Raw genomic sequence first — 22156 nt, 5'->3', positions numbered from 1 at the left:
TAATTAGCACTGATTCTGCAAACTCTCTGTGGGACTAACTGTTGGTTTTGCTGTGCTGGAGAAGGTTGAGCTTGCTGAACTTGTTGTTGATTCAATTGCATTTGCTTCAGCAAGTTGGTCATTTCACAGATACTCTGAGTTAGTGCAGTAGTCTCTCTGCTAGAGGATACTTCTGCAACGGCTTTTGAATGGCCTTGTTTCTGCCTGTGATTCTTGGTAGATTCAGCTAAGTCACTAATCAATTGCCACGCCTCATCAGTGGTCTTGTACTTTTTCATAGACCCATTGCTAGCACTTTCCAATGTGGTCTTATCTTGGGGCCTCATGCCCTGTGTGACATAACCGAGTAACACTATCTTGTCAATCATATGGTGGGGGCATGCTTCCAGAAGATTATTGAAGCGCTCCCAGTATTCATAAAGTGTCTCGGATTTATCTTGAACAATCATAGAAATATCTTTCCTCAGTTTATCAGTAACTTCAGCTGGAAAGAACTTTTCCAAAAATTCTCTTCTGAGCGTATCCCAGTTGGATACAGTTGTTGCTGGTTGAGTGTAGTACCACTCTCTTGCCTTTCCCTCAAGAGAAAACGGGAAAGCTTTCAGCAAAGTTGAAGTTTCATCTGCACCATCACACCTGACAGTAGAACAGGCTGTCTGAAAATATCTCAGGTGCTTGATAGGCTCTTGAGCAGGTAAGCCATGAAACTTCGGCATCAAATTATGTAGTGCGGTCTTTATTTCAAAATCTGTAGCCACCGCTGGATGATGCGCTTGGAACGGTTGCATTGAAAAATCAGGGGCTCCAGCCTCCTGGATAGTAACTCTTCTGGCTGCCGCCATGTTACCTGTACATAAATCAACCGAATCAGTAGAACGAGAGCTAGTTTCTTCCTCAAATGGCGTTTCAAATCCGCCCTCAGAGAGGGCTAACCGATGCCGAGCTTGCCTTATTCGTGAAATAGTTCTTTCAATCTCAGGATCGAATACTGGCAAGCTTGGATCAGGAAGTGAACGCGTCATCTAACGAAAGAAACAAGCAGCTCATAGTAGCAAAATAAAATAAAATTCAAATAAATAAATTCCAATTAATAACTTTAGCACTCTATTGCAACTCCCCAGCAACGGCGCCAAAAATTGATGCGAGCGGAAATTGGCGAGTTAAGAATGATTATAAATTATGCATTGCCAGTATAGTTCTCAACCAACCAGAAATCCGCTTATCAATTTAAAAAGGGGTATCACAGAAATTAAAATTAAAATACTGGGAGTATGAATCCCAGGTCGTCTCCCAACGAGTTGCAGGAAAGTGTGCTATTTTATTAATCAGAAGGTTTTCAAAAAGGTTTGAGTTGAATGATAGAAAATTAAATTAGAGAATATATATAAATATAAATAAAAGCCTTGACTGGGAGTTGATTAGATGGAAGCCCTATTCTTGTTGCAGTACTCTCAAGATTAATTGACAATTGAGATTTATTGTGTTTAGTTGTCCCTTACTAAGTAAGGGAAAGTCAAACAAGTTTGAATGCTGTTCTATTCACAGGTTCCAATCCACTCTTGGGAGGATTGGTGTTAGTGACTAGAGAGCAATTCAATAATAAACCCAATTATAATCTTTCTCTTGAGCATTCCAACTCAAGGATTCCTTTCATCGACTCCCCATTAAGTTAGGGGACTACTCGCTCATTGTAAATGTAAAATTCATAACGTAAGAAAGGGAATTAAAGAAAGACATGATAAATAATGCTCAAAAGATTAATTTAAAATAAAAGTGATTCTTGTATTAATAAATGCTAAAATAATCCAATAGTAAAATTAAGTAAATTAAGGAACATGGAAGAGTAAAAGACAAGTAAAGAGAACAACCTAGAATGTCGAAGTCTTGATGAGCCAATAACTCTTCTCAATATCCCAATGCAAAGATAACGAAAAATAACTAATCCTAAAAACTATTAATGTGTAGAGAGAAAACCTAGAGGAGTAGTAGAACTAGATCTAAAAACTAAAACTATGCGGAATGAATGTTCTCTCTGGTTTCTGCATGTTCTCTGGCTCTAGTATGCTTTTTCTGGACGAAAACTGGGTCAAAATGGGGCCCAAAATCGCCCCCAGTGATTCTGCAGATTATGCAGATCGCGCATGTCACGCGATCGCGTCGCTCATGCGGACGCGTCATTCGGCGTTCTGCTTTGCCACGCGGTCGCGTCATCCATGCAGCCGCGTCACACATGCTATTCCATGCCGCGCGGTCGCGTCATCCATGCGGCCGCATCACTACGATTTGCTCTTCTCCGCACGGTCGCGTCGTCCATGCAGCCGCGTCGCTTCTCGCTGGTCATCTCCTCAATTTCTAGCAGCTCAAGACTTCCATAAGGGAAAACTTTTGTTACTAGATATGGACTTGTCCATTTGGACTTGAGCTTGCCAGGGAAGATCTTGAGCCTTGAGTTATACAGGAGCACTTGCTGTCATGGCTTGAACTCCTTCTTTGAGATCTTCTTGTCATGCCACTTCTTAGCTCTTTCCTTGTATATCTTAGCACTCTCATAAGCTTCTAGTCTAAACTCATCCAACTCATTTAGTTGTAGTAGCCTCTTTTCTCCTGCTGCTTGAGAATCAAGGTTGAGGAGTTTGGTAGCCCAAAAAGCTTTATGTTCAAGCTCTACAGGGAGGTGACAAGATTTTCCATATAATAGCTGAAAGGGGGACTTTCCAATGGGAGTTTTGAAAGCTGTCCTGTATGCCCAAAGTGCATCTTCTAACTTCCTGGCCCAGTCTTTTCTTGTGCTTCCCACTGTTTTTTCTAAAATTTTCTTCAACTCTCTGTTTGCTAATTCAGCCTGGCCATCAGTTTGAGGATGGTATGGTGTGGCTACTTTGTGGATTACTCCATATTTGTGGAGGAGTTTCTCCATTTGTTTATTGCAGAAGTGTCCACCACCATCGCTGACAAGACCTTTGGGTACTCCATATCTAGTGAAAATTTGCTTCTTAAGGAACTGAAGGACTATCTGTGCATCACAAGTGGTTGTGGCTATGGCTTCTACCCACTTTGAGACATACTCCACTGCCACCAAGATGTATCTGAAAGAGTAAGAAGCGGGAAAGGGTCCCATGAAATCAATGCCCCATAGGTCAAATAGCTCCACTTCCAAGATGAAATTTTGAGGCATCTCATTTCTTTTTGTCAATCCTCTAGCTCTTTGGCATTCATTGCATTGGTGAACAAACTCTATGGTATCCTTGAAGATAGTTGGCCAATAGAAGCCGCTTTGTAGTACCTTTGCAGTTGTTCTCTCTGGTCCAAAATATCCACCGTAGGGTGAACCATGACAATGCCACAATATGTCCTTCATTTCATTTTCAGGGACACACCTCCTAATCATTCCATCAGAGCACCTCTTGAATAAAAAGGGTTCGTCCCACAAGAACTTCCTTGCTTCATTGAGTAGCTTTTTCACTTGTTGCTTAGAAAATTCTTGAGGTATCTTCCTTTCTACTTTGTAATTTGCTATGTCAGCAAACCAAGGTATTTGTTGAACTTGGAACAGGTGCTCATCAGGGAAGTTCTCATTTACTTGTTGTGGTCTATCTTGATAGGCTTCTTGTGGTACTCTTGATAGATGATCTGCTACTTGATTTTCACTTCCCTTTCTATCTCTTACTTCAATATCAAACTCTTTTAGTAGCAGTACCTACCTAATAAGCCTTGGCTTTGAATCCTGTTTAGACATTAAATACTTGAGAGCAGCATGGTCAGTGTATACTATAACTTTTGAGCCAATCAAGTATTGCCTAAACTTATCAAATGCATAAACAATTGCCAAAAGTTCTTTCTCTGTGGTGGTATAATTTTTCTGTGTTTCATTTAACACTTTGTTGGCATAATATATGACATGGTACAATTTATCTTTCTTTTGTCCCAGCACAGTACCAATAGCTAGGTCACTTGCATCACACATAAGTTCAAAAGGTAAGTTCCAATCAGGGGGTGTGATGATTGGTGCTGTGACGAGTTTTCTCTTTAAGGTTTCAAAGGCATGCTTACAGTTGCCATCAAAGATGAAAGGGTTGTCAATCACTAACAAATTGCTCAATGGCTTTGCTATTTTTGAGAAATCTTTGATGAACCTTCTGTAGAAACCAGCATGCCCAAGAAAACTCCTTACTGCTTTCACATTAACAGGTATAGGAAGTTTTTCAATAATTTCTATTTTAGCTTTATCAACTTCTATACCTTTGCATGACACTTTATGCCCAAGAACTATACCTTCAGGAACCATGAAATGGCATTTTTCCCAGTTCAAGGCCAAGTTAGTTTCTTGGCATCTTTTCAAAACAAGAGTTAAATGATGCAAACAGGTGTTAAACGAATTGCCAAAGACAGAAAAATCATCCATGAAGACTTCTAAAAATTTTTCAACCATATCAGAGAAAATGGAAAGCATACACCTCTGAAATGTGGCTGGGGCGTTGCATAGCCCAAAGGGCATCTTCCTGTATGCAAAAACTCCAAGTGGACATGTGAAGGCAGTTTTCTCTTGATCTTTGGGGTCCACCACGATTTGATTGTAACCAGAATACCCATCCAAGAAGCAATAATAGGCATGGCCGGCCAATCTTTCCAGCATCTGATCAATGAATGGGAGAGGGAAATGATCTTTCCTTGTGGCATCATTCAATCTTCTATAGTCTATGCATATCCTCCACCCAGTCACTATTCTAGTAGGGATCAACTCATTCTTCTCATTGGTGATGACTGTCATTCCTCCATTTTTTGGTACAACTTGAACCGGGCTCACCCATGAGCTGTCAGAGATTGGAAAAATTATTCCAGCATTCCATAACTTCATGACTTTTTTTTGAACTACCTCCTTCATGGCTAGGTTGAGCCTTCTTTGGGGTTGAACCACAGGCTTTGATTCTTCTTCTAGCAAAATTTTATGCATACAAATGGCTGGGCTAATGCCTTTGATATCGTCGATTGTCCAACCCAAGGCTGCTTTGTGAGCTTTCAACACTTGAATCAGCCTTGTTTCTTCTTCCATATTCAAGGAGGAATTAATGATCACAGGTAGGGTCTCTTCTTCTCCCAGGAACACATATTTGATGTGAGGGAGAAGAGGCTTCAACTCCTGTTTTGGCTTCTCTTTCTCCTTGTCTTCATTGGAGATTTCTACCACTTCTTCTTCCTGTTGCTCATGACAAGTGGCTTCTAACATTTCCTCCACCAGACTTTCTATCATGTCCACCTTCATGTAATTCTCTTGTTCAGGGGGGTGTTGCATTGATTTGAAGACATTGATGACCATTTGCTCATTATGCACCCTAAAAATCATCTCTCCCTTCTCTACGTCGATAATGGCTCTGGTTGTGGCTAAAAATGGCCTTCCCAAGATGATTGAATTATTTCCTTCTTCCTCTGTGTCCAGAATTACAAAGTCTGCAGGGAAGATAAACTCCCCAACCTTCACTAACAGGTTTTCCACAATGCCATTGGGTGTCTTGATTGATCTGTCAGCCATCACCAAAGACATCCTGGTAGGTTTGAGTTCCTCTATGGCAAGCTTTCTCATCATTGATAACGGCATCAGATTAATGCTAGCACCAAGGTCACAGAGAGCTTTGTCTAAGGTCATTTTGCCTATGGTACATGAAACTACAAAGCTCCCTGGATCTTTAAGCTTTGGTGGGATACCTCCTTGAATCACAGCACTACATTCTTCAGTGAGAAGTATCGTTTCCTTCTCTTGCCAACTCCTCTTCTTGTTGATAAGCTCTTTCAAGAACTTTGCATACAGGGGCATCTGTTCCAATGCTTCAGCCAGTGGAATGTTTATCTCCAATTTCTTGAAGACTTCAAGGAATTTAGGGAAGTGTTGGTCCTTAGTCTCTTTGCTGAACCTTTGAGGATATGGCAATGGAGGTGTGAAGTTCACTCCCTGCCTTTGTTCCTTGGTTGGCTCTCCCATCGCTTCCTTCTCTTTTCTTGATTTTTGTGGCTGGTTTTCCTTTTCTTGAGCATAATTCTGAGTTTGCTCGCTTGCTGTTACCTCCTCATCATTGGTTGCCTCTTCTTCAGCTTGTTTCTTGTCACTTTCCTTTGGCTTCTTAGTTGTTTCTTCATTTTTCACCAAGATCTTTTCACTCCTTAGCTGTATTGCTTTGCACTCCTCTTTTGGATTAGGAATGGTATCATTTGGTAGTGAGCTTGATGGTCTTTCGATGGTAATCTGCTTGGAAAGTTGTCCAATTTGCCTCTCCGTATTCTTCATGGAGGCTTCCTGGTTCTTTGTTGTCATCTCTTGGTATTTTATCATTTTATCCATCAAGAGCTCCAAATTGGTAATCCTCTGAGAGTCTTGTGAGATTGGTTGATTGTGGGGTGTTGAGGGCTGAGGGTAAGTGTTTTGGTTGGAGGCTTGGTTATTGGATGGATGATGGTTAGAGTTGGGGTAAGTGTTTTGTGGTTTTCTGTATGTGTTTTGGTTATTATTCTGCTGGTTGTTGTGGTTTATGTTTTTCCAACTGTATTGGTTTGAGTTTCTTTGCCATGGTTGTTGAGGTTGATTGTGATTGTCTCCCCATCTGAGGTTGGGGTGGTTCTTCCATGAGGGGTTGTAAGTATCACCATAGACTTCATTTGGCCCAGAATTTTGGTTATGCATGTACTGGACTTGTTCTTGCTGTTGCTACTCTTGAGTCTCTTCATTTTGCCCCCATGTGGTTGATGGTTGGCTTGTGTTGACTGCTGCAACTTGGAGATTGTCAATCCTCTTGGCCATTTGCTCAAATTGTTGTTGAATTTACTGCTGCATCATTTTGTTCTGAGCTAGGATTGAGTCCACTCCTTCCAACTCCATCACTCCTTTCCTTTGTGATGGTTGGCGTTGCCTTTGGTGAGCAAAAAAATACTGGTTGTTGGCTACCATATCAATGAGATTTTGGGCTTTCTCTGCAATTTTCATGAGTTGCAAAGAGCCTCTAGCTGAATGGTCCAACGCCTCCTGGGACTTCAATGTCAAGCCTTCATAAAAATTATGCAACTTATCCCACTCAGTGAACATTTCAGGAGGGCACTTCCTGATTAGAGCCTTGTATCTCTCCCATGCCTCATAGATGGGTTCAGCTTCCATTTGTGTGAATGTTTGTACCTCAGTCTTCAACCTAATGATCCTTTGAGGTGGGTAAAATTTAGCAAGGAACTTGGTTACTAGATCATCCCAATTTTGATGCTATCTCTTGGGAAGGATTCCAACCATTGAGTGGCTTTGTCTCTGAGAGAAAATGGAAATAGCAGTAGCTTGTAACTATCAGGATGCACTCCATTAGTTTTGACAGTGTCACAAATCCTCAAGAAGGTAGACAGGTGTTGGTTAGGGTCTTCAAGTGGTCCTCCTCCATAAGAGCAATTGTTTTGAACCAGGGTGATGAGTTGTGGCTTTAGTTCAAAGTTATTTACATTAACATTTGGGGTAAGGATACTACTCCCACAATGTCTAGGATTTGCAAAAGTGTAGGAAGCCAAAACTCTCCTCTGTGGTGGATTTGTTAAGTGTTCCTCCATATCTTAGAATTCTTCTTCTGAATCCTCTTATCCAACAATGTTTTTCCCTCTTTCAGCTCTCCTTAATCTCCTAAGAGTTCTTTCGTCTTGTTCACAAAAAGTAGGTATAACTCTCCTTGTACCTGACATACAATCAAAACAAAAAGAATCACACAAAACCCATCGCTGGAGTGAAATTTTAGTTAGCTTAAGCAAAAATTCAAACAGTTAGTGTGTTAGTTAAAAGTCAAAGAAACAGAAAATAAAAAGTGCTAGATCTAGATCTCCACTTCACTTAATCATTTTCAATCTAATTCAATCCCCGGCAACGGCGCCAAAAACTTGATGTGTGGAAAACAATCTAACACAAAACTCACCGGCAAGTGTACCGGGTCGCATCAAGTAATAATAACTCACATGAGGGAGGTCGATCCCACAGGATTGAAGGATTGAGCAATTTTAGTTTAGTGGTTGATTTAGTCAAGCGAATCAAGTATTGGTTGAGTGGTTTATAATTGACAGAAGCTAAATTGCATGAATTGTAAAGGGAGGGAGAAGAATTGCAGTAAATTAAAGAAGACAAGAAGTAAAAGTGCTGAATCTTAAAGAACAAGTAAATTAAATGGCGGAAACTTAGATTGCAAGAAATATAAATAACTGAATCTTAAAGTGCAAGAAATGTAAATTGCTTGAATTATAAAAGGGTTCAGGGAGCTGGGATTGCAGAAATTAAACAAGCAGAAGTAAATTGCAACAAAACAGAAGAGTAGAAGGTGAATTGAAGTAAAGTAGATCTAAACAGAAAAGTAGAAATGCTTGAGAAATTAAAACAGAAAGTGATGCTTAATTTACAGCAATTAAAAATATGTTGAAGATCTCAGGAGTGGAAGAGACTAGAAAACAAGTCTAGATCTCAAATCCTTCCTTGATCCAACAAGAGCAAATGCAAAAGAAGTAAAGAAAAGTAAATTGCAGAAAGTGTAGAAGAAGATGCAGTAAACAGAAATGGAAATTGAATTATGCAGAAAAGTAAACAAGAGATCGCAAAGTGAGATTAAAACAGAAGTTCTTCAATTCTCTACCCAAGATCCAAAGCAAGAAAATAAAAGAGTGCTCAAGCAAGAACAAGGAAGAAGAGAGATCAATTCCCCTTCCCAATTCTCTAAGATCTAAATTCTAAAGTAAAAGCTCAAAATGAAAATGAAAGTTCAAAGAAAAATCAAAGTAAAGTCTAGAGGTTCTAATTAAATCAAACTAGCTCCTATTTATACACTTTCTATTCTTGGATTTTAGAATTTGGGTGGGCTTTTTAATTTGGTGAAGATTTGAATTTAATTAGATTTTTTATTGAATTTTCAGCCCATGTGAAAATTGCTCCCAGGAGGATGCTCTGCTCATGTTGGGAGCAGAGCATTGGAGCCTTCTATGGGGATCCTTTGTTGCGTCCAAGGCTGGGAGAAGCATCAGGAGAATGCTCCGCTCATGTGGGGAGCGGAGCATTGGGGCCTTGTGTGCATGTCTTGTGCGCGCCTTGCTTGCCTGGACCGTGTCAAACTTGCATGCTCATTTCCTCTGGCCCGTGTCACGCTCGCTCATTGCACCAAGGAGTAGCGCTCTGCTCTCCAAGTGAGCGGAGCATTGGTGCTTGCATGGGGAGGTCCCTGGTTCGATCCTGGCTGAAGGCATGCACTGACCCTTTTTCTTAGTGAAGGAAGTGGCGCCTTGCTCCTTGTTTCCTTAAGGTGTTGAGTTCGAATCTTGGGGGTGGCATTTGGCCAATTTTTCTCTTGCCAAGCTTTGTAGTAGCGCTCCCCCACTCCCCTTTGGTGCTTGGTTCGAATCCTGGAGAAAGCATTGGCAAACTTATTTCCTTAGATTTATTCTTGAGTGAGCCCAATAATGCTCCCAAGGAGAGCGGAGCATTGCTTTTCCTTTCCTTGTTCCTTGGCTTCAAATTGTGCTCCGCTCTCAATGGGAGCAGAGCATTGAAGCTTGCTTCCTTGGTTCATTGTTGCACTCTTGGACAATTCTTCGTGGCTTCCCTTCATTGTTGCGCCACACTTCTTCATTTCCTTTACCACATTATTCTCTTCCTTGGGCTACACTTCTTAAGCCACGCTTTCTTCTTTTCTTCTTTTCTTCACCTACAATTAATCAAAACAACCAATCAAAGTATCACCAAATTCACAAGGTTTATAAATCATTAAAAATCAATTAAATTTAGCTTAAACCTCATGATTTAGCATCAATTAAATGGTGGTTGTTTGATTCAAAGAAACCATGCATTTTCATTCCAAATTACTTACTTATAATGCAAGAAAGTGCATAAAATCAAATGAAAATAAAGAAAAAGACTAGTGAAACTAGGCTAAGATGACTTGTCATCAGTAGTTCAGTTATTTCTTTGAAATTCAAAAAAGTGAAGTAGCTCCTTTATGATGTTAAAATCTCATTCCACATTTTAGGTTATTGCTTCACCTATTTGCTTTTGGCAAGTGAATGTTTTATAGGATTTAGATGAATGCATGTGCATGTGTGTTTGAATTGTTATGCAATTTCTCTATATTCAACAATTTGTAACTGATCCTTTGTTAACTGTCTTTTAGACAGATTTCTTAGGTGCATGTTGGCCAAATTAGTTAATTTAACATAAGTAACAAAATAGTATATTATTTGTTTTAACTTTTTATATTGACACTTTCTTTTAATTTTACTAGAGCTTTGTGGAAAATGTTTGATCCATGAAATGTTTATTCTGTTCGAGTTTAGAGATTTTGGCTTTATTTTTTACATGTTCCACTTTTGCTCTCAGTTCAAGATTGAATTTTTAATCTAAATGTATACATTATATCTCAATTTTGTGAGGGATATTATTGATATTTTAATTTTCTTTGTCTCATATTAGTAAATTAAAATTTATTTTCTAAGATATTCTTGGGAAGGCAATACGGATACACTTCATGTTTATTTTATGTTTGCTTTATTATTATATTTCAATTTATTACCACAAACTAATGATTATAAACTTATAAAATCAGTTGTTAATTACGGCCACTATATTTTTCATTTTTTATGTTTATTTAATATTTTGTAGTTTTTTAAATTGAATTAATTAATTTTTGAAACACATGATTAGGAATATGTTAAATATTATGTTGGCATCATTATACCAAAAGAAAAAGTTAATTCAAATTTTGAATTTGTATGGCTATAAAGAAAAATAATCTTAATAGTTAATTAGTAAAAAACAAAAACTCAGTAGTTACTTTTATTTTTATATTACAATAAATGTATTTATTTGTTTTTAAATTTAGTTAATTTTTTTCTTAAAAGTTGTCAATTGAAAAAGATAATAAAAAGATACAAATTAATGTTAAATTATTTAAAGACATAGGTATTTTTTTGTTATAATTTTACAGGAGAACATATGACATATGAAAATAATTTAAATACATAACTAAAATACATTACTAATATTTTAGTTTCTATTTACAATAAAAGTCTACTTCAAGTCAACCACATTATTGGCTTTAGTTATGCCTCTTTTTAAGAAAATTATTCAAACGATAATATTTTGGTAAGTGTCGAATTTTATCGTGTCTTTTGTTAAAAATGATATAATTGAGATATTGTTTATTTTTTTAAGTCAATATGTATTACATGTATTTTTTAATAAAATAATAATAAAAATTTTTTTATAAACATAATCGAATAAAAGAACTTAGCAAATAGAGATCTTCTACTCGTGCCATGCACGGGTCTTCTGCTAGTATATATATAAGGGAGGAGGGGGTATGTGGCGTTGGGGTTTGGGAGGGGATAAATGGGAAATGAAGAAAAAGAAAGGGAATCTGGTTATAGGGTGTGATGGGATTTGGTTTGGAATTAACCACGATCATGTAACTGGCACCAAACTCACAGAGGATGGAGTTTGGCGCTGTCACCACCGAATGCAAGGCTCCTCATGGCGCCAAACTTGGTGCAGCCCAAGTTTGGCGCCACCCCCAATTTTTTTTCTTTTTCTTTTCCATGCCAAACTCCAAGGGGGCAAGTTTGGCGCCCCCTGGCAGAGGGTTGCCTCTTGTTGCTTCATGTTGGTGGCGCCAAACTTCCAAAACTCCAAGTTTGGTGCCACCCCTCTTCCATAATTCCCCAATTGCATCGTTTTCAATGCCAAACTTAGAATTTTCCAAGTTTGTCTTCAAACCTCCAGAATGGGACTCTCCTTGGTGCGTGTTATGTGGCACCAAACTAGGAAATCCCAAGTTTGGTGCCACCCAATCCGAATTAAATGTCTCTAGGGTGGGCAAAAATTTTTCTAAGTGTATCAGTTCCTGTTCTCAATTTTCTGCATGATCAAAACACACGTAAAACAAAGAAAAATAGTAAAAATTCAGAAAAAACAAAATCAACTAAATAAATAAATAAATAATGAAACAACAGAATTCAAACTAAAGGATACGAAAACATCGAGTTGCCTTCTGACAAGTGCTTCTTTACCATCACTAGCTTGACGGTCAGCTCCTCTAAAGAGGAGGATCATAGGGGCTTAGCTCTTCACCCCTCACTATGAACTTCTTCCCTGTGCTCCCATTTATCAACTCTATATGCTCAAGAGACAGGATCTTATTCACTGTATGAGGTAGGATTGGGCATGCAGTGAATACAACCTTCATTCCTGGGGAGAAGTCTTTAGTGGAAATTTTTTTGTTTCTCCATTCCCTGGGTACTTTCTTCTTTTTGATAACCTCCTTCTTGGCGGATGATGCATTCCTGACACCAAACTTAGGTTTGATGTCAGGAGAAATTTTATTGATTGTCACCAAAGGAGGTGTGAGCTGTAGATTCTATTGTGCATCATCAGGGGGTTCTTGAAGGTTTGGATTAATAAGCTCAGTCTGTATGCACCTCTCATCTTCACCTAATGAATGCATATCTTTGAAGACATGAAAGACCAGTTGCTCATTATGTATTCTAAGCACTAATTCACCTTCTTCCACATCAATCAGAGCTCTTCCAGTGGCTAGGAATGGTCTTCCTAGAATTATAGGGGCATTCTCATCCTCCCCTATGTCAAGAATCACAAAATCTGCTGGGAGGAATAACTTACCCACTTTGACTAAGATATTCTCCACTAATCCATATGCGGGATTTAGAGATTTGTCTGTCATCTGTAATGCTATCCTTGTGGGTTGTGCCTCTTGGATTTGCAACTTTTTCATCACAGACAAGGGCATTAAATGTATGCTTGCTCCCATATCACATAATGCTTTCTCAAAGGTTGTGTTCCCAATAGTACAGGGAATTTGAAAGCCCCCTGGATCTGGAATCTTCCTTGGCAAGTTATTCTGAATGATGGCACTACATTCTTTAGTCAAGACCACTATCTCATCTCCCTTTAAAGGCTTCTTCTTTGACAGCAATTCCTTCATGAATTTAACATAGAGAGGCATTTGCTCCAAAACCTTAGCAAAAGGAATATTGATTTGTAAATTTCTGAAAACTTTCAAGAACTTTGAAAACTGCTTGTCCTTGGTCTCCTTTTAAAGTCTCTGAGGATATGGCATCTTGGGCTTGTACTCAGGAGCTTTAGGCAATGTAGTGTGAGTGTCAAGAGAGACTGGGAAGGGGCTATCTGCACACCTAGGAGGGGTGTGTACTACTGTGTCTTCAGTCTGCTCTGGAGCTTCTTTTTCAACCGGCTCCTCAGTAACTTGTGCTTCTGTACTTGCCACTTATCCACTTATCAAGGTGATAACCTTACACTCCTCTCTTGGATTTGGAATTGTGTTACCTGGAAGGCTATTTGCAGTCCTCTGGTCAATTTCATTAACTTTTGTGGCTAATTGACCCATCTGAATCTCCAAGTTCTTGATTGATGCTCTGGTTTCATGTATAAAACTCGCCATTAGTGCTTCCAAATCAGTAGTATTCTGAGACTGAGGAGTTGCTTGCTGAGATGACTGAAACGGGTGGTTATTAAAATTCTATTGAAAACTGTCCTGAGAATTATTATTAAAATTTTGTGACCTCTGAGGTTGCTCTCTCCACCCAAAATTTAGATGACTTCTCCATCTCTGATTATAGGTCTTAGAGTATGGATCATTATTGGGGTTTCTAGGAGCATTCCCCATGTAATTGACCTGTTCAGTAGAAGATTGAGCATAAACATAATTCCCATTTTGCATAAAATTACCTGTCATGTCATAAGGGACCTCTTGAGGTGTATTTTGGGTGTTGACAGCTGAAACTTACATTCCACTCAACTGTTGAGTAATTAGATTTATTTGCTGAGACAAAAGTTTGTTCTGAGCAAGAAGAGCATCAACAGCTTCCACTTCTAAAACACCTTTCTTCTGAAGGGTCACAGGGGCCATGATGAGCGGATAATTTATACGCTTTTTGGCATTGTTTTTAGTATGTTTTTAGTAGGATCTAGTTACTTTTAGGGATGTTTTCATTAGTTTTTATGTTAAATTCACATTTCTGGACTTTACTATGAGTTTGTGTGTTTTTCTGTGATTTCAGGTATTTTCTGGCTAAAATTGAGAGACTTGAGCAAAAATCAGATTAAGAGGTTGAAAAAGGACTGCTGATGCTGTTGGATTCTGACCTCCCTGCACTCAAAGTGGATTTTCTAGAGCTACAGAACTCGAAATGGCGCGCTTTCAATTGCGTTGGAAAGTAGACATCCAGGGCTTTCCAGAAATATATAATAGTCCATACTTTGGCCAAGAATTGACGACGTAAACTGGCGTTCAACGCCAGCCTTCTGCCCAAATCTGGCGTCCAGCGCCAGAAAAGGATCCAAAACCAGAGTTGAACGCCCAAACTGGCACAGAAACTGGCGTTCAACTCCACAAATGGCCTATGCACGTGGAACACTTAAGCTCAGCCCAAACACACACCAAGTGGGCCCCGGAAGTGGATTTATGCATCAATTACTTACTCATGTAAACCCTAGTGACTAGTTTATTATAAATAGGACCTCTTACTATTGTATTAGGCATCCTGGATTGTATTTGGATCCTGTGATCACGTTTTGGGGGCTGGCCATCTCGGCCATGCCTGGACCTTCACTTATGTAATTTTAACGGTAGAGTTTCTACACTCCATAGATTAAGGTGTGGAGCTCTGCTGTTCCTCAAAGATTAATGCAAAGTACTACTGTTTTCTATTCAATTCTTCTTATTTCGCTTCTAAGATATCCATTCGCACCCAAGAACGTGATGAAGGTGATGATTATGTATGACGCTCATCATCCTTCTCCCTTATGAACGCGTGCCTGACAAACACTTCTGTTCTACATGAATTAAGCTAGAATGAGTATCTCTTAGATCTCCTAACCAGAATCTTCGTGGCGTAAGCTAGAATGATGGCGGCATTCAAGAGAATCCGGAAGGTCTAAACCTTGTCTGTGGTATTCTGAGTAGGATTCAATGATTGAATGACTGTGACGAGCTTCAAACTCGCGAGTGCTGGGCGTTAGTGACAGACGCAAAAGGAGGGTGAATCCTATTCCAGCATGATCGAGAACCGACAGATGAATAGCCGTGCCGTGACAGGGTGCGTGAGCATATTATTCACTGAGAGGAGGGGATGTAGCCACTGACAACGGTGATGCCCTTGCATAAAGCCAGCCATGGAAAGGAGTAAGACGGATTGGATGAAGATAGCAGGAAAGCAGAGGTTCAGAGGAACGAAAAGCATCCCCATTCGCTTATCTGAAATTCCTACCAATGATTTACATAAGTATCTCTATCCCTATTTTATTATATAATATTCGAAAACTCCATGATTATTTTATATCCGCCTGACTGAGATTTACAAGGTGACCATAGCTTGCTTCATACCAACAATCTCCGTGGGATTCGACCCTTACTCACGTAAGGTATTACTTGGACGACCCAGTACACTTGCTGGTTAGTTGTATCGAAGTTGTGACAATTATGAATTAAGATCAGAACACCAAGCTCTGGAGCCATTACCAGGATTTGTTCGAGCCTGGAGATCACAATTTCGTGCACCAAGTTTTTGGCGCCGTTGCCGGGGATTGTTTGAGTCTTCGGCAAGCTTTTGGTCCGGTAACATCAGTGCCAGATTCCCTTTTGATCCGGCAACAGCACCAAGTTTTTGGCGCCGTTGCCGGGGATTGTTTGAGTTTGGACAACTGACGGCTCATCTTGTTGCTCAGATTAGGTAATTTTCTTTTTGTTTTCTTTTCAAAAAATTTTCAAAAATATTTTCAAAAAAATTTTTTCATCTGTTTTCGAAAAAAATAAAAATGTTTTCAAAAATTTATTCAAAATTTTTAAGAATGAATTCTAGTGTTTCATGAAGCATGTGAAGCCTGGCTGGCTGTAAAGCCATGTCTAAATTTATTTGGACTGAGGCTTGCAATTTGTTATCAAGATCAATATACTCTGGTGTTAAAGGCTAAAGCTTGGCTGGCCATTGGCCATGTCTAGTGTTTTGGACTGGAACTTTCTTTGAAAGCTTGGCTGGCTAGTGAGCCATGTCTAATTCCTGGACTGAAGCTCTAGACTAAGAATGCAAGATTCCTGGAATTCATATTAAAAATTTTGGAATCCTTATTTTCCCTTTTCAATAAATTTTCGAAAAAAAAATCCAAAAAAAAAATTAGAAAAACATAAAAATCAAAAAATATTTTCCTGTTTCTTGTTTGAGTCTTGAGTCATATCATAAGTTTGGTGTCACTTGCATATGCATCTTGCATTTTTTCGAAAATATCATGCATTCATAGTGTTCTTCATGATCTTCAAGTTGTTCTTGGTAAGTCTTCTTGTTTGATCTTGATGATTTTTTGTTTTGTGTCTTTTCATGTTTATCATATGCATTCTTGAATTCTTAGTGCGTAAGCATTAAAGAATTCTAAGTTTGGTGTCTTGCATGTTTTCTTTGCATTAAAAATTTTTCAAAAATATGTTTTTGATGTTCATCATGTTCTTCATAGTGTTCTTGGTGTTCATCTTGACATTCATAGCATTCATGCATGCATTCATTGTTTTGATCTAAAAATTTCATGCATTGCATCATTTTTCTTGTTTTTCTCTTGCATCATAAAAATTCAAAAATTAAAAAAATATCTTTCCCTTTTTCTCTCATCAAATTCGAAAATTTGGATTGACTTTTTCAAAAATTTTTAAAATCAAATTGTTTCTCATGAGTCAAATCAAATTTTCAATTTGAAAATCTTATCTTTTTCAAAATCTTTTTCAAAAATCAAATCTTTTTCAAAATTCTTAGTTATTTTCGAAAATTCTAAAAATATTTTTCAAAAATCTTTTTCTTATTTTTATATAAAATTTTCGAAAATAACTAATCAATTAATGTTTTGATTCAAAAAATTTGAAGTTTGTTACTTGCTTGTCAAGAAAGATTCAAACTTTAAGTTCTAGAATCATATCTTATGATTTCTTATGAATCAAGTCATTAATTGAGATTTTAAAAATCAAATCTTTTTCAAAAACTAATTTCTATCATATCTTTTCAAAAATATCTTCTCATCTTATCTTTTTCAAAAATATCTTTTCAAAATATCTTTTCTAACTTCCTAACTTCCTATCTTTTCAAAATTTGTTTCAACTAACTAACTAACTTTTTGTTTGTTTCTTAACTTTTTCAAAACCACCTAACTAACTCTCTCTCTCATTTTCGAAAATATCTCTTCCCTTTTTCAAAATTTCTTTTTAATTTATTAATTAATTTAATTTTTAAAACTTAATTTTCGAAAATTACTAACAAATTTTCAAAAACCAATTTTCAAAAATCACTAACTCCTTTTCAAAAATAATTTTTGAAAATTCCCTCCTTCTCTCTCATCCTATTCTATTTATTCATTCATTAACTAACATCTCTTCCTCACATCATCACCAAATTCGAACCCCCTCTTCTATCTGTGTTCGAATTTCTTCTTCTTTTCTTCTACTAACAATAAGGATCCTCTTTACTGTGACATAGAGGATTCCTCTTCTTTTCTTTTTCTCTTCTCTTTCTTATGAGCAGGGACAGAGAAAAAGGCATTCTTGTTGAATCTAATCCAGAACCTGAAAGGACTCTGAAGAGAAAATTAAGAGAAGCTAAATTACAACAATCCAGAGACAACTTGATTGAAAATTTCGAACAAGTAAAGGAGATGGCAGCCGAACCCAACAACAATGCAAGGAAGATGCTTGGTGACTTCACTGCACCTAATTCCAATTTACATGGAAGAAGCATCTCCATTCCTGCCATTGGAGCAAACAACTTTGAGCTGAAACCTCAGTTAGTTTCTCTTATGCAGCAGAACTGCAAGTTTCATGGACTTCCATCTGAAGATCCTTTTCAGTTCTTAACTGAATTCTTGCAGATATGTGATACTGTTAAGACTAATGGAATAGATCCTGAAGTCTACAGGCTCATGCTTTTCCCTTTTGCTGTAAGAGACAGAGCTAGATTATGGTTGGATTCTCAACCCAAAGACAGCCTGAACTCTTGGGATAAGCTGGTCACGGCTTTCTTAGCCAAGTACTTTCCTCCTCAAAAGCTGAGCAAGCTTAGAGCTGATGTTCAAACCTTCAGACAAAAAGAAGGTGAATCTCTCTATGAAGCTTGGGAAAGATACAAACAGTTGACCAAAAAATGTCCTTCTGACATGCTTTCAGAATGGACCATCCTGGATATATTCTATGATGGTCTGTCTGAGTTATCAAAGATGTCACTGGACACTTCTGCAGGTGGATCCATTCACCTAAAGAAAACGCCTGCAGAAGCTCAAGAACTCATTAACATGGTTGCTAATAACCAGTTCATGTACACTTCTGAAAGGAATCCTGTGAATAATGGGACGCCTATGAAGAAGGGAGTTCTTGAAGTTGATACTCTGAATGCCATATTGGCTCAGAATAAAATATTGACTCAGCAAGTCAATATGATCTCTCAGAGTCTGCATGGAATGCAAGCTGCATCCAACAGTACTCAAGAGGCTTCTTCTGAAGAAGAAGCTTATGATCCTGAGAACCCTGCAATAGCAGAGGTAAATTACTTAGGTGAACCTTATGGAAACACCTATAACTCAACATGGAGAAATCATCCAAATTTCTCATGGAAGGATCAAAAGCCCCAACAAGGCTTTAATAATGGTGGAAGAAACAGGTTTAGCAATAGCAAGCCTTTTCCATCATCAACTCAGCAACAGACAGAGAACTCTGAACAAAATGCTTCTAATTTAGCAAATCTAGTCTCTGATCTATCTAAGGCCATTGTAAGTTTCATGAATGAAACAAGATCTTCCATTAGAAATCTGGAAGCACAAGTGGGCCAGCTGAGTAAAAGGATCACTAAAATCCCTCCTAGTACTCTCCCAAGCAATACAGAAGAGAACCCAAAAGGAGAGTGCAAGGCCATTGACATAAGTGCCATGGCCGAACCTGAGAGGAGAGGAGAGGACGTGAATCCCAAGGAGGAAGACCTCCTGGGACGTCCAGTGATCAACAAGGAGCTTCCCTCTGGGGAATCAAAGGACTCTGAGGCTCATCTAGAGACCATAGAGATTCCATTGAACCTCCTTATGCCCTTCATGAGCTCTGATGAGTATTCCTCTTCTGAAGAGAATGAGGATGTCACTGAAGAGCAAACTGCCAAGTTTCTTGGTGCAATCATGAAGCTGAATGCCAAATTGTTTGGCATTGATGCTTGGGAAGTTGAACCTCCCTTGTTCATCAATGAACTAAGTGATCTGGATCAACTGACATTGCCTCAGAAGAGACAGGATCCTGGAAAGTTCATAATACCCTGTACCATAGGCACCATGATCTTTAAGGCTCTGTGTGACCTTGGTTCAGGAATAAACCTCATGCCACTCTCTGTAATAGAGAAACTGGGAATCTATGGGGTGCAAGCTGCTAAAATCTCACTAGAGATGGCAGACAGCTCAAGAAGACAGGCTTATGGACAAGTAGAAGATGTATTAGTAAAGGTTGAGGGCCTTTACATACCTACTGATTTCATAGTCCTGGATACTGGAAAGGAAGAGGATGAATCCATCATCCTAGGAAGACCTTTCCTGGCCACAGCAAGAGCTGTGATTGATGTTGACAGAGGTGAAATAGTCCTTCAATGGAATGAGAACTCCCTTGTATTCAAAACTCAAGGATCTCCCTCTGCAACCATGGAGAGGAAGCAGGAAAAGCTTCTCTCCAAGCAGAGTCAACCAGAGCCCCCACAGTCAAACTCTAAGTTTGGTGTTGGGAGGCCACAACCAAACTCTAAGTTTGGTGTTGAACTCCCATATCCAAACTCTAAGTTTGGTGTTGGAGAGTCTCAACAAAGCTCTGCACATCTGTGAGGCTCCATGAGAGCCCACTGTCAAGCTATTGACATTAAAGAAGCGCTTGTTGGGAGGCAACCCAATGTTTATCTAATTCTTATTTTTATTGTTTTTCATGTTTTCTTAGGTTCATGATCATGTGGAGTCACAAAATAAATATAAAAATTGAAAACGGAATCAAAAACAGCAGAAGAAAAATCACACCCTGGAGGAGCATCTGCCTGGCGTTCAAACGCCAGAACAGAGCATGGTTCTGGCGCTGAACGCCCAAAATGGGCAGCTTCTGGGCACTGAACGCCATAACAGGCATGGTTCTGGTGTTCAACGCCAGAAATGGCACACAAATGGGCGTTGAACGCCCAAAATGGCCACCAACCTGGCGCTGAACGCCCAGAGTTGGATACAAAGGCATTTTTACATGCCTAATGGTGCAGGGATGTAAATGCCTTGACACCTCAGGATCTGTGGACCCCACAGGATCCACTCAGGATCTGTGGACCCCACAGGATCATTTTAGGATCTGTGGACCCCACAGAATCCCCACCTACCTCCACTCACCTCTTCTCACCACTCTCTTTCACACAACCCCACAAACACTCTTCCCTAAAAACCCCTCACCAATCACCTCAATCTCTCTTCCCCACTAAACCTTCACCACTCACATATATCTCCTCTTCCCCATAAACCTACCTCATAAACTCCACCTACCTTCAAAATTCAAAACCAATTTCCCACCCAAACCCACCCATATGGCCGAAACAATACCCCACCTCCCTTCCCTATATAAAGACCTCCATTCTTCATCAAATCCACACAACACACCCATCTACACTCCTCTTGGCCAAAACCACATCTCCCTCTCCCTCTCCATATTTCTTCTTCTTCTTCTTCTATTCTTTTGTTTATTGCTCGAGGGCGAGCAATATTCTAAGTTTGATGTGGTAAAAGCATAGCTTTTTGTTTTTCCATTACCATTGATGGCACCCAAGACCGGAGAATCCACTAGAAGAGGGAAAGGGAAGATAAAAGCTTCCACATCCGAGTCATGGGAGATGGAAAGGTTCATCTCCAAAGCCCATCAAGACCACTTCTATGATGTTGTGGCCAAGAAGAAGGTGATCCCTGAGGTCCCTTTTAAACTCAAAAGAAATGAGTATCCAGAGATCCGACATGAAATTCAAAGAAGAGGTTGGGAAGTTCTAACAAATCCCATCCAACAAGTCGGCATCCTAATGGTTCAAGAGTTCTATGCCAATGCATGGATCACCAAGAACCATGATCAAAGTAAGAACCCGGATCCAAAGAACTATGTTACAATGGTTCGGGGGAAATACTTAGATTTTAGTCCGGAAAATGTGAGGTTGGCGTTCAACTTGCCATACATGGAAGAGAACGCACGCCCCTACACAAGGAGAGTCAACTTTGATCAAAGGTTGGACCAAGTCCTTATGGACATATGTGTAGAAGGAGCTCAATGGAAAATTGACTCCAAAGGCAAGCCGGTTCAACTAAGAAGATTGGACCTCAAGCCTATAGCTAGAGGATGGTTGGAGTTCATTCAATGCTCAATCATTCCCACTAGCAACCGGTCTGAAGTTACTATAGACCGGGCCATCATGATCCATAGCATCATGATTGGAGAAGAGGTGGAAGTTCATGAGATTATACCTCAAGAACTCTACAAGGTGGCTGACAAGTCCTCCACTATGGCAAGGCTAGCCTTTCCTCACCTCATTTGCCACCTATGCAATTCAGCTGGGATTGACATAGAGGGAGATATCCTCATTAAAGAGGAAAAGCCCATCACTAAGAAGAAGATGGAGCAAGCAAGAGAGCCCAGTCATGGAACTCAAGAGGCGCAAGAACCTTATCACCATGAGATTCCGGAAACGCCTCAAATGCACTTTCCTCCACAAAACTATTGGGAGCACATCAACACCTCCCTAGAAGAATTGAGTTCCAATATGGGACAACTAAGGGTGGAACATCAAGAGCACTCCATTATGCTCCATGATATAAGAGAAGATCAAAAAGCAATGAGGGAGGAGCAACAAAGACAAGGAAGAGACATAGAAGAGCTCAAGGACATCATTGGTTCCTCAAGAAGGAAACGCCACCATCACTAAGGTGGATTCATTCCTTGTTTTTGCTTTTTCTGTTTTTCGTTTTCTATGTTATGTGCTTATCTATGTTTGTGCCTTCATTACATGATCATTAGTAGTTAGTAACTTTGTCTTAAAGATATGAATGTCCTATGAATCCTTCACCTCTCTTAAATGA

At 39.1% G+C, this 22156-nt stretch overlaps 1 non-coding gene across 1 annotated transcript; it reads right to left on the bottom strand.

Moving 5' to 3' along the window:
* Positions 1-18100: 18100 nt before the first annotated feature.
* LOC112753216 (small nucleolar RNA R71) lies at positions 18101-18208 on the bottom strand. Its single transcript, XR_003177609.1, has one exon. It is a non-coding gene; the product is annotated as a small nucleolar RNA R71 (small nucleolar RNA).
* Positions 18209-22156: the final 3948 nt, after the last annotated feature.

This window comes from Arachis hypogaea, chromosome 15 (genome assembly GCF_003086295.3).
Source record: "Arachis hypogaea cultivar Tifrunner chromosome 15, arahy.Tifrunner.gnm2.J5K5, whole genome shotgun sequence".
NCBI classification, from domain to species: domain Eukaryota; kingdom Viridiplantae; phylum Streptophyta; class Magnoliopsida; order Fabales; family Fabaceae; genus Arachis; species Arachis hypogaea.
Note: the sequence above shows the minus strand (reverse complement) of the source record. Positions and strands in the feature narration are given on the sequence as shown.